The following is a 14,702-nucleotide window of genomic DNA, read 5'->3' as shown; positions in this document are numbered from 1 at the left end:
TTTTATTTTATTATAAGCTCCTGCTTGGTTGAGCTTTTTATTCTCTCCAGATATGTTTGAAAAGGAACACATGCTTCTGTCTGCCAAAAATATCCCTATTTCTACCCAACAAGAATATATCCACAAATTTGTTCTCGCTTTGAACACTTTCCTAAAAAATATAAGGTGGAAGGCTTATCACCATGACTTAAGCATTAAAAATAAACTTAAAGCGCCTATTTCCTCTGAAGACCAACCTCACCCAGAAATCTTAAGAAATGAACTCCCTATCAACTCTCATAGAGAACAAAAGAAATTCGAAAGAATTGCTGCCAAATTTTACGGATTAAAAACCACTGCTCACCCCAAATACAACCCTTACATTGAGGAGTTTGAGAATTCCATGATAAATTCAGTCAAAAAAATTCAATTTAAGAAACAAAAACACCATTATAATCCGGTTACTCGAAAAATAAATAATTTTGCCGAAAAAGTTGAAAAGAACAAACATATATTCGTCCTTGTTGATAAGACAAAAAATTATTATGAACTTTACTATCCTACATATAAAAGACGTTTGTATAAAGAACTTAATAAATCTTATGAAATAGTCCCTCCTAAGACTTTAGATTCCATTAATTCTGAAGCTAAACGTTTACTGAATTCTCTGAATATTCATAACTTCACTGAAATAATTTCTCCGGGTTCCCCTAGATTCACCCTCAAGTATCATAAACCTAATTTCTATGACAACCCCTCCATCAGATTGATCTTCCCATTTAACTCTGACTTAGGTGCTGTAAACAAAAATATCTTAGATAGAATCATTCCTTCTATTAAAGAAAAAGTAAGTTCCCCTCTTTGGCTAAATTCAGATTCCGTAATTAATTGGTTTGTCTCCCTTAAAAGTAAACACCTCCTTAATTTCATAATCTTTGACATCCAAAATTATTATCAATCAATTTCTCCGATCCTTTTAAATAAGGCTCTAATCTTTGCTAAAAGAAATTCTGACTTAACTAATTTAGAAATTAAATTAATTTTCCTAGCGAGAAAGTCCCTTATACAATTTAACAATAAGCTTCGAACTAGAAATAACACCCCTGATAATTTTGACATCTTGATGGGTCCTTCTGACTCTGCAGAAGTTACCGATTTAGTGAGACTCTTCTTACTGAAAGAACTTAAATACCACTTTAAGCATATCCAAGGGTGCCTTTATAGAGATGATGCCCTTTTTACTACAACAGCCTGGCTAAGAGAGTACAACAAAACAATTAAAAAATTACATAACTTCTTTAATAACTTTGGCCTTTCTATAATTATCGAACCAAACAAAAAAACTTCAAATTTTCTAGATGATACACTTTATCTTAACACAGAAACTCATAGTCCCTATCATAAACATAACCTTACGCTTTTATACGTCCATAAATCTTATAACCACCCAAACTCAATTATAAAATTTATAGTATCATCCGTCTCTAGAAGAATATCTGCTCTTTCTGCCGATGAAAAAAACTTTTAATCAAAATGCTACTTTCTTCAATAATGCCTTAAGGAAATCAGGACACAAGGAAAAGATTAAATACAACAATTATGCTCTTTCTGCAGGCCGCCTTAAATCTGTAATCACACACAATATGACTCGTAAGAAACCAGTTCAAATAAAAAGATCTTCCACTATCAATAACAATGAACCAGTCTACATATATAATCCAAACCAAAATACTAATCGCAATACCTCTAACTCACCCGGTCGCATCAGGAGAAAGAAAAATATTTGGTTTAATCCTCCATTTAGCGTAAATGTCAAAACTAATATACCTACTGAATTCTTCAACATTGTACAAAACTCTTTCAAATACCCACACAGATATAGTTCTATTTTCAATAAAAACTCAATCAGGACTTCTTATTCAACAATGACTAATTTAACACAACATCTAATAACAAAAAATTAAATCAGCCCCAAAAATCCCTTTCCCAATTAAACCCAAAACTAACTGTAATTGTAATAACAAACATATTTGCCCACTCAATAATGATTGCATCCATAAAGATGTTATATATTCATGCACAATTACTGAGCTCCCACGCAATCCTCCCATAACAGACACTAATATTTCGTATTCAAGTTATCCTTCTTCTCATCCTCCATCTGATATAGTTACTAATCCAATATACCACTCGAGCAGCCCCATCTACAATCATACAACTAGCAATAATAATAATAATAATAATAATAATAATAATAATAATAATAATAATAATAATAATAATAATAATATTTCTCCTAACAGCCATCCTAACACTAACAACACTCATTATCTCTTCCAAACACTATGAACAAAATTCAAACTATTTAACTCATACAAATCAGCAAATTAATATTAATATCAGACCTCGAGCTTTTAATAAAGTACATGTTGGACATCTGCCGACGTTAGGTTTCCGACGGTTGAAGACGGACTCGTCGATTTTAACTGTATGGCCTGGTTTCCTATCATGAGAAAGTAATTCCGGCAAATATATAGCAGGGAATTCTTCCAGTCCATAATTGTGTGGCATGAGCGTAACCCACATTCGTGCTGGAGATTCCTTGTTGACACCATCTCGAACGCCCATAGGTAAATTAATAATAGGTTATCCTCAGTCGAGAATTGGCGAAAAAGCTCCCAATTCTAACTGATGTCCAACAGCGACATGTTGCACTGCGCCATCTCCATCCGTACCCATCCGTGAGGCTTGCTCGCTCACTTGACAAGTACATATTTCTGGCCGAAGGTTGAGCACTCCTTCGATTCTACCACCAATTTTCTGTTCTTGCAAAACTGTATTACAGCCTCTGGGGTCTAGAGATGGTTTGCTAGGCTGGTCAAATTCATTTCAGCGTTACTTGTAGCGTCCGCGTTTTTTGAATTGTATGCACTTTTTTCACTCTTCCAATTGATATCGTAATTCTCGTCTGCTCTCAGGATTCTTATTCTTACCACAGTAATTGCACACAGGTTGTTGATTAGCCTCCAATCATGTGAATGCTTATATGTTGTTTCAACTCCAACACAGAGTGGCACTTTTACCGTATAGCTTGCAGGTAGCTATCCTTTGAAGGTGATAGCTCCCAGGTTCGTTTTGGAGGTGACCGTGATTGCGATTTGTAAAACTTCCTTTTCTTAGGCATGTAAAAATCCAATTGGTTCATTTGGCATTTCCTAAGCCAATTTTCACAACTGCTTTCATAATTCTTTCTTGTTCAATGTAACGAGGTCTTTGGCGAAAGGGTGTTCTTGTCTCCAAGTTTCGGTTGACAAAGTTCTCTATATAAACTGGTTTTGGGTACGGTGATTATTCATTTTATATATATGACCACACCACCTTATAAAACAATTGCAACGACTACTTCGCTGAAGCTCCTCAAGATAACCAATATGCATGTACCATATTACACCTAAGATCTTAAAACTTTTAACTTTGTTATGTCTTCTATATACCACCGAAGTTTTTTTTACTACATTTTCACCCCAAAAAGGCACATTTCCACTTTGATGTAGGGGCTACTATCAGGGACATAAGTTACAAAAGTATCATGTATAGAATAAAGCCGATGAAATGCAAGCATTGTAAATTTTGTTTTAGTAGGCATTTCTTTGCTTTACAACAGTTGACGCTCAAACCTATTAAAATATTCACTTGTCTTGGTATAACGAATATATTTTTGCATCAATTTGATACAGAGATTCATCGTGTTTATTTGATACGGGTTATTATATCATTGTAAATTTTGTATTCAGTTGTATTAAGATATAGATATTTATACATATAAACACACTGATGAATATTAATAAAGGCGAAACATACCTGGTTTCAGCTATAAATATTGATAATTTATTTCTTTAAGGAACGAACATCTTAGTGGAAAAGATAAAAATTCTCCCATTTATATACAGTTTGACACGAATGTTTATCTTGTAATCATAGTTATTACGAAAATATGTTATCCTTTTAAATTGAACACTACTAGAATATTGGTGTAATATATATATATATATATATATATATATATATATATATTATATTTTCATATCATTTTTGCAAATGGGTCAGTGGCTTCATAGACTAAGACGTTGAATCTGAAAATTCGGTAGTTTATATATATATATATATATATATATATATATATATATATATATATATATTATTTCTGTATTAGCGTGGATTTTAGAAACGATACACCGGTGTTTACACTGAAAATAGTAACATGAATAAGATTTATAATAATTTCAAACATAAGCGACTGTATTTCTCATGAAGATGTGAAGCTGCATTTAATGATAATTATTTTCACTTTATTTTCACCACCTCTAAGTAAACGATAGATTCCTGCATTCGTAATAGCCTTCTGTCAATTGTTTATGTACACCACTCTCTTAATTGATAACATATTTGAAGTTACCTCTATCATATTCGATATTCATTATGAATCTATTAACTTGATTTATAGAAAAGAGACAAATATTTTTACATTTAAATTCGTATAATGAACAACATTTACAACATTTTTCTTACGGGAAATATCCTTGAACCATCCTAATGATGAAATTAATAAAAATGCGTCCATTTAATTGCTGTGTTTACTGAGGAAAATGCTATTTTAAATTTAAGCCTCACAGACTGGCCGACTATACTTCTCTAAAAACAATGTCAAACCGCATCTAATGTGCATTGTCTGACATTTATATTTTGGATTAAATGTATATCAGATACGTACGATGTCGAAACCCATTATACGTACATCAGAATTCTATGTTGGTTGACTATCCTATTTAATTAATCATTTGTTGGCGATCATTCTGCATTTATAAAGTACGTATTTTACATGATGAGATGAGCGATTTTTGCGGGAACCGGTTCCCCCGTAACTATGGTGATGGAACACGAAACAGGTTTCAAAACGAGGCTGGCTGTCTAAAGATAACACAAACAACACTAAACGGAGAAGACGAAATGTCCATAACGCAAAAATTTACCGACTTAAAACAAACAAAAACATAAATATTTTCAAGGAAAGATATTATTTGACATATTTATGTATGGTGAAGAAATCAGGTATGAGTTCATTTTACTTTTGTTGTTATTAACTTTTTCGTGTTCTATCAATAAATGTTTTGGCAAAAGCATAGTATAAATTAACAACGAAAAAGAGGGGAAAGCAACAAATACACAACAAATGTGTTACCAAACGCAATAAAATTTATTTTTTTTATCTTATAATGTGTCAAAAATGTATTATAGTTAACAGCGATAATGAGCTAGAAAACAACAAAGTTACAAGAAATAACTGATACTAAACGCAATAAAGTATATTTTACCCAAACTTACCTACCTATTTTTATTTCTTAAAATGTTATTAAATTCTTTTTAATTCATGTATAAAATTTCGTTTGAATCGTCTACCGTTAGAATCATAATCCAACATGTATAACACGGCCTCTTTCCACCATACTGTAGTTTTATTAATGTTTATAATTGGCAAATTTATGGATTAAACCAATAACAGGTATTCTTAAGTTGAGGCTATCTATTCATTTAGTTTACACGTTTAGCGATGGAAATGATCTGTCGCTGTGAAATGTTACAGACCAACGAACGAATATAGTCTCTTATAAAGATACCCGAACTTATAACAGTCATAAACATTGTTACTTCTTTCCTCTGCGTAGAGCAGTCCTGGAAAGGTGGTTTAGTCGAAAATGACGAATCAGACGGCAGGGCGTAGTAATTTCGTCATTTTAAGGACTCCATCTGGAGATCTTTAGAGATTTTGCAAGATAATTAGAGAAATTTGAAGGTGAGAACCACTTTAGAGTTACAATTTGGGAAGAGATTTTTTACGAAGAGCCGATTTTAGGGAATTTTTTAAAATGTAAACTGTTTTTCCGATAATACTCAAATGTGAGAAAGCGAAAGAAATGTTAGATAATAAGCAAAAACAAAATAATGAATTGAAAAGCATAACTTCACAAAAAGAGATATTTTATATGTTTTATAATAGAAGTTTATGTAGATATAGAAACATACAATGTTTCGTTAACATTTTTATAGTGCTTGTAAAACAGGGGGTTCTTTAGCAAAGATTAGAAGTCTAAGTCAGTAATATGAGGGCTGTGGATTATGCATGTATCTAAAAATCTTGCGATCAAAACTTTCCTACTCAATTACACAAATTATATTTGGTTATAAGTTGTACATAAGAGTCAATGCTCGTTTGTTTTCATTGTAGAAAGAATGTTCAGTGAGAAAAGTTAGGAGTATTTAAATGAATACGTACATGAGTTTGTATTTTTTAAATATTTATTTGTATTAATTTAGAAGAGTGTATGCGCAGAGAGATCTGCACAAAACCACAGTAAGCATTTGCATTTGGAACGTAGAAGAGTTAACTTCGCTAAAAACTATTCTCTTTTGATATATATATATATATATATATATATATATATATATATATCGCAATCATGAAAGGAAGACTTTTATAATTCATGATTAAAAACGTTTTAAAATAAAGTAAACGGTGCAAAGAAAAGATATATATATATATATATAATTTTTAAACAATTCAAATACCACAGGTATATTTAAATCGCATTTATATCATTTTATTTGATATATGGTACGTCTTACACGCGTTTCGTTGAATTGTATAGGCAGACCAAACAACTCATGAGAGACCCACATAAATCTATAATCATTTTTATTGAACTTAAATAGATTTGCCAATTTTAATGAACATCTTACATATATATATATATATATATATATATATATATATATATATATATACATCAAAAGCATATGCATCGAACACTATATTAAAGAGCATGTATATATTGTTTAATGTGAAAACATTTCTTTACTGCTGTGTATGTATTTATTTATTGTGTATGTATTTGTTGTGGGGGGGCGTTATATTTAAGATAACTATTTTGTAGAATTATATTTGTTGTCTTAAAAATGATGTTTACTTCTTTTTTGGAGAACTTTTGCATTAACAGCTATTTTTATATTAATTACACTTTTTCTTGGGAAAAGGACATATAAAAATTATTTACTTTGCGGTTTGTTTCTTAAAGTAGATGTTTTGTTGTGTTTGAAAGATTTGCCTTTTTTGTAGAAATATTTTTGTTTATTGTTTATATACTCTTCCCGGGAACATAAGAGGTTTTGTTTATGTTATCACTAAATAAAACATTAACGCTCTTTTAGTACATCAAATTTCAAATTAATACTTTTTGACTAAATTATATACATATATTTTTAATTCGGAGCCCGTGCCGTAGTGGATAGAGGTGTTGAATCTCTACGGTTCCAAGTGAAACATTATCTAAAGAAAGCGGTTTCAATCCTACCCAAAAGCAAGTCAGAGGATTAATTGGTCAAAACTTGGCGAGACAACATAAACTATGGAAGGCATTAGTTACCGACGATACAGTTAAGAAACTCAGCATTTTTATCCCGCGCGGTTAACCACCTGAAGAAGGCCAAAGAAATAGTTTGCTGAACGTGGTGAAACAACAACAACTATGAAGATGAGAATAATAGTCCGCAAATAAATAAATAAATAAATATACATGAAATATAATATTGTATCTGTATCAATGTAGAAATGCGTAACTAGAAAACGCTGAATGACAAAAAAACAAAACAAAAAAAAACGGTGTCAAAATTAAACCATTGGTAACTTTTCAATTGTGTTGTTAGATAGTAGTAGCGAGCTAAATTATTTACTAACATTTTTACAGTAGTTTCTAAGATAATGACTTCAAACGAGAGGTATATAATCTTTCCTGTCCTATTAACGTTATCACTAAACTATACAATAGTATTTTCTTCGAGTATTTAATTTGAAATTATGAATCTTCGATGTGGTTATATAAATATTAAAAATATTAACTCCAATATTTGCACTGTTATGTTTTCTGAACCAGACGCAGAAATACTTATATTTTTTTACTGATATCGTTTTACAACGAGGCAAAACCGACTTTGCTGATGCATGCAAACATGCATAGTTAAAAAAAAAAAACTGAATGAAAATGAATCGGCATCCAAATCAAAACATTGTAATTTTTCAAAAAGAAATAAAAGAAAAGCAGTTACAATATGTTTATTTTTAATGCCAATTTTATTATTTTCTCTACACCCTTAAAATTCGATGAAATATTTTTCTCCACAAAGTTAACAGTTTAAGTTGTTTCTGTCCATTGTTCATCTCTAGCAATTCTGCTTTTTAAATATTGTAAACAACAACAACAACAACAACAACATCAACAAAATCAACTAAAACTAAAACAAAACACAAACACGACAATTTCCCTTTTCACTGAATCAAAAAATCGTTTATTACCCTTTCAGAGCTGGGTTTGTTATTTTAATTTTAATAATGAACATATCTATATCGTGTTTAAATGTTTTTTTTACTGACATTAATTGAATAAAACAAAACGACAATAAATATCACTAACTTTTAGCGAGTTTTTATAACTTTTTGTAAATAAAAATACCTATCTTATCTTAAGACCTACGATCTTCGTCAATAACTGTTTTAAATAGATCGATTAATATTTTTTTAATGAAACAACGCGCAGAACTGCTAACATTCCTTTTCACTAAAAAAATATTGCTCAAGTATTCATGATATATTTAAAAACTAATATACAGCGTTTGGTATAAGTCATTTGATTTTGTTGCATTTTCTACAATTTCTTGTCCTTAAGAAGGCTTATTGCCACTTATATCTCAGAGAAGATAAACGATCTAAATTCTAGGGGAAATCAATAGTAAAAAATCATTGCGATTACGTAAATTCATTTGGAATGGTAACAGAACGAGGTGAATAGTAGTGAAAATCTGGGAGACGTGTAATTACCCAGAATCCAGGGAACACTACCGGATATTATTAGTGAACAATGACTGTTATAAAGTCTATAAATGATAAAAACAACTTTATTGAATCGTCTTCGTTAATATGTAAATCACAGAGAATGAAGAGAAAATTGTTAGTACTGAAAGACGTCCATGAGTATGGACGAAATCAAAAGGTTAGAAAGTTTATACGATATTAAGTAAATGCCCTGTTAGTGTGGAAGCAAAAAGAGTTGATATATAAGGCCACCATTGGCCCATGTATGGAGTATTGTTGTCATATTTGGGATGGTGCATTTGCTACTAGTCTCACTCCTATACAGGGTTCAAAAGAGAGTCGCCAAACTAATAGGTCCTGAACTGTCATCTAAACTTCAGCCTCTGTCCCATCGACGTAATGTAACATCCCGCTGCCTGTTCTACAAGTATTTCAATGGTGAATGCTCTGACGAACTGCAAGCACTTGTGCCCCCTCAACGTAAGTACCCCCTGACAAACCCGACAAGCAGCAAAATCCACCCCTTTACAGTTGAGATCCCTAGATACTCCAGTAGTTTCTTCCCCAGAACCGCTGGACTTTGGAATTCCCTTCCGAGTTCCTACTTCCCCAACTGTACTGAAATGCAGAAGTTCAAGTGTGACGTGGACGACATCTTGCTGCCCAACTCCCCACATAGTACCCCTGTAGCTTATGTCCCTGATAATTGCCCCCTACAGCAAAGTGGCAATGTGCCTTGTTAGGGGTGAAATTGCAATAAAAAAAAGAAAAACTCTATTTATTTGTCTACTATTAGATAAAAGGAATTTTGTGTGTGTGTGGGGGTTCGTCCCCTATTGATTCCTAAACGGCTAGAGCGATTTTTATGCAATTCCACACAATTCTCCTTTATGTGCCTGGTAGTGTTCTTATAGATACAGTCCTGGTCAAAATCATAAGACCACCTAAGAAATTAAGCGTTTACGCATAATATCGAATTTTTAATCAAACAAGTGGTTGAAACCATTGCCAAAAGGGAAAATATGATGGAAAAAAAATGAAATCTGCTTCATTCGAAACCTTAACCCTGATCTAATAATTATTAAAAAAAAAAAAACATTTTCACCTGGTCAAAATGATAAGACCACTGATAATTTATCTAGCAAAAGGCAATTATAAATTACTAAAAAGAGTCTCAGTATTTAGTATAGCCTCCATTATTACGAATTACTTCAAAAATTCTCTTCGGCATACTTGCGACTAAATTTTTTATCAGTTGCGAAGAAATTTTATCCCATGTACTGAAAACTGAATCAGAAAGTTCCTTTATCGAATCATACTGGATTCCATCCTTGAACACTTCTTTTGCCATCCATCCCCAAAGAGTTTCAATGGAATTGAGGTCCGGAGAACATGTTGGATGATCTAACAATTCTATATTATTTGAAGAAAAGTATTCTCGTGCTTGTCGAAAAGTGTGTATCGCAGCGTTGTCTTGTTGGAAAATCCAATTTCTTCCACACAGACGTAGACCTTCAGTCCTGATAGAAGCATTTTCAAGCATTGAAATGTACTTCAATGATGTTTGCCGGCCTTTCACTACTTGCAACTTTAGGGTCCGAGCTGACGAGAAAGCACCCCAGATCATTAAAGACCCTCCTCCACTATGCCGAGTTGAAAAATTGGACACATTTTTATCATGCCAATAATGTTGGAATCCATCTGGACCATCTAGTTTAAACTTTTTCTCATCGGAGAAAATTACATTTTCCCACTTCTCTTTTCTCATCGGAGAAAATTAAATTTTCCCACTTCTCTTAATCCCAAGTCTGGTATTTGGCGGCATATTTAAGTCGGTTAGTTTTGTACTGTTCAAGAAGACGTGGTTTCTTCAGTCGCTTTAAATGATTGAAACCCTTCATTTTCAGATGCCTTCTGATGGTTTTAGGACTACATTCTGCTGCTGTTTGGCTTTTCAATCGACTTGATCTCATACTGGAGTTTTTTTTTTAAACTTCTTCTGATACGGCGATCCAGTGATGGGTTTATTATTTTGGTCGACCTGGACTCTTTTTGTGCCCATATTGATCTGGATTTCTTAAAAAAATTGTGATGACCGTTTTGCTACGATTCACTTCGTTTGCAATGGATCTATGGGAGAGTCCACTCCTATTAAGCTCAAAGATCCTTCCTCTCTCAAACTCTGATAATGGTTTCCCTTTTGCCATTTATAATTTAATAAGATGTTTTTCATCCACTAACAAGTTGCTTTTAGTAACATAGAAAGCTTTTCGTATTCATTTTTTCAAAACTAGCCGATTTTATTAAAGTGGTCTTATCATTTTGACCAGGTGAAAATGTTTGTTTTTGAAAAAATAATTATTAGATCAGTGTTAAGGTTTCGAATGAAGCAGATTTCATTTTTTTCCATCATATTTTCCCTTTTGGCAATGGTTTCAACCATTTGTTTGATTAAAAATTCGATATTATGCGTAAGCGCTTACTTTCTTAAGTGGTCTTATGATTTTGACCAGGACTGTATATATTATAATTTCTTCGATAAATATCGATTATCGATAATTAAAAAATCCAACGAAAGAAAGAAGAGGCGATTTTGACTAAAGTTAACGTCTCATACAGGCTAACATCATAAGTACACTTGAGAAGTTTTATTACCGTACAAGCATGAAAGGACCGGCATATAAAATTCAACACTAGATTCTTTGATATTACAAAGGCGCGTTCGAAATGAATGTTTCCATTTAGATCACAATTTAACCATGATACTTGCCTTTTGCATTTTAACTTTAATTCAAGCCATTATCATCACACAAGCAGAAAGTCCCAACTTTTATATAAGGCACACTCACGTTGACACACCAGTTCTCGCCAGACCACTGAAGTTAAGCAATGCCGAGCCTGGCCAGTACCAGATGGGTAACCTTTTGGGAAGGCGAGGCGCTGTATATACCGCGAGGTAAAATACCAGGCAAGGAAATTGGCGCGCTCTATCCTTCTCTCGACGGTAGATGGGCCTCTCTTAAATTGTAGTAGACAACCCATCTAGTGATGGTGTCACGATAAAAATACCCTTGATAGCCCTAGCGGAGCATCAAGTATTCAGCAACGGACAAGATTTAAATTACACCACAAACTCGTGTAGTGAGTTCAATCTCGGTTGCGGCCGCATTTTACGTTAGGTTCCTTGATATGACAGGGGTGCGTTCGAAATGAATATTTCTGTTTTAGAGTACAATTGAACCATGATACTTGACTTTTGCATTTTTAGATTTAATTACAGCCATTATGTAAAGTAATTTTATAAAATCAACAATAGGTTCTCTACAGTGCAATGTATACCACAATGTCAATCATTTGATCCGTCTCGTGCCGCTCTGCGACCTTGCGCCTCGGGTGAGATGGCCTTTGAAAAAAATGAGACAGACAGACAGATATACTTAGGTCTATAAATTTAGATATTTTATACAACATCAATGCGGGGAGGCATAGGAAGCTTCCCCGATGCACCGCGGTGGGCCTACAACTAAAGTAGGCAATTAATTTTGATTGAAAAAAATGAGCGATTTTATCGATTTCAACGCAAATAAAATGCGGAAGCGTGATACATCCGTTGATCCCCATTCAATCTCGGGTAACATCGTCTCCCTGTTAGTAGTTCATATATGAGGATTTTTGTGTAGTGTACACAGGTGTTGAAGTCAGAGCTACGTAGGTGTCATATTACTTCGACGTGTGTTGCTGTAGTAGCAATGTTGGATCAGTGGGGTTTCTTGATGAACCCGAGAGCTACGAGGGGTGTACAATAAGTAATGCCCCTGACCCACTTCCAGTTTTCTAATCCAGCTGAAATTTTGCATGTGCAATGATTTATATCTCTAAGGGATATGTGGCAAATTGCAGCTCTGAACTAATTGTGATTTCTGTTTTACAGGTGTTTGAACTGAGTCAGGTGTGAAATGGAACCTGTTGAATGTCGAGCAGTGATCCGGTTTTTGTATTTGAACGGACGCACACCACAGGAGACTTTTGATGAAATGAAAGAAACTTATGGTGATAATGCCCCATCATATGACCTTATAAAACGCTGGCATCGTGAATTGAAACATGGTCGGAAGTCTGTGGAAACAGCTCCCAGACCTGGTCGACCCCCTTCTGCTATTGATGAGGCATCTGTTCATCAAGTTGAGGTTGCTATTTTGGAAGATCGGTGCATTACTATTCGCCAAATAGCCCAAGATGTCAAAATTAGTACAGAGTCTGTGGAAACTATCATTCATGACCATTTTCATATACATAAGGTGTCTGCCAGATGAATTCTCAGGTTGCTCACACCATTCCAGAAACGAGAACGCGTCGAGTGCTCGAGGATGAATTTGGAGATGTGCCAAGAAGATGGGTCAAAGTTTTTCAAAAGACTGATTAAACAGGATGAAACCTGGTCCATCACTATGATCCAGAGACCAAAGGCCAGTCAATGCAGTGGAAGCATTTGGACTCACCACCTCCAAAGAAGGCAAGGGTGCAGCCTCCGCTGGCAAGGTTATGCTCACAGTCTTCTGGGACCAGGACGGAGTAGTGATGACAGATTTCCTGGCAAAGGGTATCACAATTACAGGAGCCTATTATGCTTCACTTTTGAGGAAATTAAGGGAAGCTATCAAAATCCAGAGGCGAGGCAAGATCAGCAAAGGTACCCCCTCCTGCAGAACAACGCTCCGGTCCACAACTCATATGTCGCCACATCAGAAGCACGGGCGTATCGTAATGAAATCCTCCCTCATCCTCCCTACCCTCCTGATCTTGCACCCTGTGACTTTAACCTCTTCTCAGTCATGAAGTTGTTTTTGAAAGGAAAGCGTTTCCCAGATGATGCAGCCTTGATTTCTGACGTCGTGGTTGGAGGACCAACCTGGCGTGTTCTACAAAAACGGTCTCCAGAGCTGCATCAAACGATGGGAGAAATGCATAACTCTGGGTGGTTTATATGTAGAGAAAGACTAATAACTGTGCCAAGTTTCGTTGCTCTACTTCTATGGGAAGTGGGTCAGGGGCATTACTTATTACACGCTCCTTGTAGACTGCTTGGGAATGGGATAAGTAATAAATAAGATGGATTTGAGGTTTAAAAGAAACGCCGTGGTAGAAGTCAACCTGCTGTTATCTTCTACCCGAAAATAAAGGAAAAGTCTCATTTGCAGTGAGTGTCCTCAGCTTGGATGAAAGATGGTCTGTGACCTAGACGAACAAAAAAGTAATGTTTGCATCAATCCACTCTGAGCTTAGAAACTAAGCACAGATTAAAATTCGTAAACAGAGATAATTTAAAATCGCTGGTACTGCGTATAGGGCGGTTGCTATATAAGAACTTCTGCTGAGTAGATAACCACGACAACAACAACAACAACAACAACAACAACAACAATAATAATAATAATAATAACAACAACAACAACAACAATAATAATAATAATAATAATAATAATAATAATAATAATGCACTACTTTCTTAGGAACAAAAAGGATGCTAAAACGAGAAATCGCACACGCAAGATCTATTAGACATAGATCAAAATATCCTTAAGAAGATAAAACACAGAAAAACATATCTATGACATAAATAGACAACAATGAAAACGTATGACAGGATCCTTCAAATATGGATAATAGAATGTCTGAGAATATACAAAAAAAAACAGAGATTAGAAATCTGATTGAAAAAGCAACGAGAACATGAAGACTGACAGCAGAATGATAATATATAACGGATATAGAAATACAAAGAGGTATCTTCCAAGGATACTCC

At 34.0% G+C, this 14,702-nt stretch overlaps 2 protein-coding genes across 3 annotated transcripts in view; one reads left to right on the top strand and one right to left on the bottom strand.

The window, feature by feature from the left end:
* The window catches only part of LOC145254722 (sodium-dependent neutral amino acid transporter B(0)AT3-like), a 219,232-nt gene that overhangs the window by 4,248 nt on the left and 200,282 nt on the right, over positions 1–14,702 (top strand). Inside the window, exon 1 of one of the 2 annotated variants that reach the window (XM_080113446.1) lies at positions 4,948–5,088. The exons of the other annotated variant lie outside the window; for it this stretch is intronic. The gene's annotated coding sequence lies outside the window, so the exon portion shown is untranslated. Of the gene's footprint in view, positions 1–4,947; positions 5,089–14,702 lie in introns of those variants that run through there. 2 annotated transcript variants of the gene reach the window in all.
* LOC145254723 (sodium-dependent neutral amino acid transporter B(0)AT3-like) overlaps positions 1–14,702 on the bottom strand; it is a 189,588-nt gene that overhangs the window by 72,495 nt on the left and 102,391 nt on the right. The gene's annotated exons all lie outside the window — the stretch shown is intronic.

This window comes from Euprymna scolopes, chromosome 30, assembly GCF_053919585.1.
Source record: "Euprymna scolopes isolate OS-2025 chromosome 30, ASM5391958v1, whole genome shotgun sequence".
Taxonomy (NCBI): domain Eukaryota; kingdom Metazoa; phylum Mollusca; class Cephalopoda; order Sepiida; family Sepiolidae; genus Euprymna; species Euprymna scolopes.
The sequence above is the reverse complement of the archived record's forward strand: the minus strand, read 5'-3'. Positions and strand labels throughout refer to the sequence as shown.